The sequence below is a fragment of the Apium graveolens genome, chromosome 5 (genome assembly GCF_009905375.1).
Source record: "Apium graveolens cultivar Ventura chromosome 5, ASM990537v1, whole genome shotgun sequence".
NCBI lineage: Eukaryota > Viridiplantae > Streptophyta > Magnoliopsida > Apiales > Apiaceae > Apium > Apium graveolens.
This window is the reverse complement of record NC_133651.1, coordinates 220,656,481-220,659,300: the sequence shown is the minus strand read 5'-3', so window position 1 is coordinate 220,659,300 and position 2,820 is coordinate 220,656,481.

Sequence of the window (2,820 nt, the reverse complement as noted above, 5' to 3'; positions counted from 1 at the left end):
ACTGTCCTCACTTAATTAATTTATTATTTTGACATAATTATCTTATATAATATCATCGTTAAAAACTATAAAACCCCTAAAACAAAGTTATATATAACAAGACAAATTAGGCGAGTATGAGACGGTATTTGGGTAGATATAGACGGTGTTCGGGCTAAAATAAAATAATAAATACTACTGAAAGTGTCAAAACAATTATACTATTGAACCGAGAAAAAAAATTAAACTAAAAAATAATTCGTTGGTCGATATAATGATATCGAGCTAAGAAATAACATATTACTCAATCTTTTAAAAATTATATTTAATATAATCTTAAAATAAAAATAATAGAATAGCAAATATTTAAAACAACCGTGCATTGCACGGGTTTTAGGCTAGTATTTTTAATTTACAAAATCAATAATAGCAATAATAAGAACCAAGTAATTTGATACGATATGAATTTAATGGTATTAGTCAAGTGCATTCAACCAAAACAATATTTAATCCACCAAATAGTATTAATGCCGAATCAATCATACAAAAATATTTATTACCACCACATTAATTATCAGTTAAGATTAATTACCTTGTATGAATAGATGTGGGTTGTATAGTAGAACTCTAAATTTTCTAAATCTTTCTCTTAGCTTAACCCATCCCCCCACCTCCATGACCTTTAAACCCATATGAGCAAATAACTCCTTTTATTTGATATGATGATTTGGGGTAAGATGTGATATATCATGGAGTGGTGAAACTCAACTCATTTATAATCTCATAGGTTAGTGTAGAGATGTTCAAAAAATCTCAATCCCGAAATCTGATTTGTAAAAAGCCTGAAAAGACCGATTCAAAAAAAGCCAGGCCCGGTTCGGCCCGGCCCGCGGGCTTTAAACGGACCTCCTTTTTTTCTCGAAAATCCGGCCCGAAGCCCGAAAAAGCCTGGATCTAAAAAAGCCCGGATAAAAGCCCAGTTCGGCCCAAATAAAAGCCCGGGGTTTTTGAAAAACTCGATTAAAAACTGAATTTTTTATATTAAATTTGAAAATATACAATCTTTTTATATTTTTTAAAATATAATTTTATAATATTAGAAGCAATTATGGTATATATGATTATTTATATATATTATATTAAAAAATAATTATTTATTTCGGTGTATAAACTATTCTATCTGATATATCAAGATATTATTTTCTCCGGTATTTATACTCATAATTCGAGTTATAAAATATTAAATATTTTTTAATATATAAATAAAAAGCCTGGATAAAACCCAGTTCGGCCAAATCCGTCCCGGCCCGCGGGCCTAAAACGGGCCTTATATTTCTTATGAAGCCCAGCCCAACCCTATTTTCGAAAAGCCCGGCCCGATCCATTTTAAAAAAAACCTGATTTTTTAAAGGCCGGATAAATCCTGACTCGATGGGTTTTTTGTGCATATCTAGGTTAGTAGAGAGTGTCCTAACCCACTCATTTTAAAAAGAAAAAATATAAATGGTTAAATCTTGCCTAATCAAGAAATCTCTTGAATATGCATTTAAGTATAATAATAATAATAATAATAATAATAATAATAATAATAATAATAATAATAATAATAATAATAATAATAATAATAATAATAATAGGAGAAAAGTTCTATGGAGACCACTTTTTTATCGGAGACCTTGGAGACCACGTATGTTCTGCAATCAAAATACTATAAAATATATTATTTTGTGAAGTATGTTCTACGAGTATCACTAATTCATTAAAATTATGGAAGATCATTTAAGTTTAATAAGTAGAATGTGTATGTTCTGCAAGCTGAACAAATGTTCTGCAAACTTAACATATTTTGCAGAATATAGTATTTTTGTAATATTTTACATGCAGTACATATATGATATTCAAGATTTTGAATAAAATAAAGATCTTTGTAGAGCATGATTCACAAAATAATATGTTTTGCAATGTTTTTATGCAATATTTAACTTGCAGAATACAAGTGGTCTCCAAGGTCTCCAAAAAAAAGTGGTCTCCATAGAACTTAACCCATAATAATAGTAACAATAATAATAATAATAATAATAAATATAAAAATAAAAATGATGCTAGCGCTCAGTTCTAGTATTTTAATAATATAAAGCCCAGAATTTAAGTATTAATTATTCGACCCTTATTGCCAATAAAATAAAATAAAATAAAATACCCTTAATACTTTTCTGAATATAGGCTATCACGCGATGATATCAAATCCAATAAAATATTTTATGATCCGAAATACTAATATTTAAATAATTAAGAAAATTTGAAAATTTAAAGTAATAATGATAATTTATTTATATAATTTAGCAATCTTCTAACTAAAAACAAATGCGCGACAACAAATATATATATTCGGAAGGGACTTTTATCCCAATATTATTTTAAAAATAATAATTATTTTTTTCTTCGTTATCAACACATACCTTAGAATTTAGTTGGGATTTCACACTTGCTGTTACATATTGAATTCTCAATGATCAAGAAGAAGCTCAGGATCTGGTTGTTCGGATGTCATCAGGATCTGATGTACCATCAGGATTTGGTATGTCATTAGGATTTGTATGACATCAATATTTGAAGATATTCAACATTAGAGGATTTGTTCTGTTCCTTATAATGTGGAGCATATATCTATTACGTCTGAGAGATAGGACTTTATTTGTTTAGTTTAAGATATGTATCAGTTTCAGTTAGTTTTTGATAATGCATATCTTAGATTAATCTGTTGTAGCTGTGTAGTATATAAACGCAGTTTAGGTCATCAGTTAGTGTACAACACTCGAGGATCATTCGACCTAGCAGCTC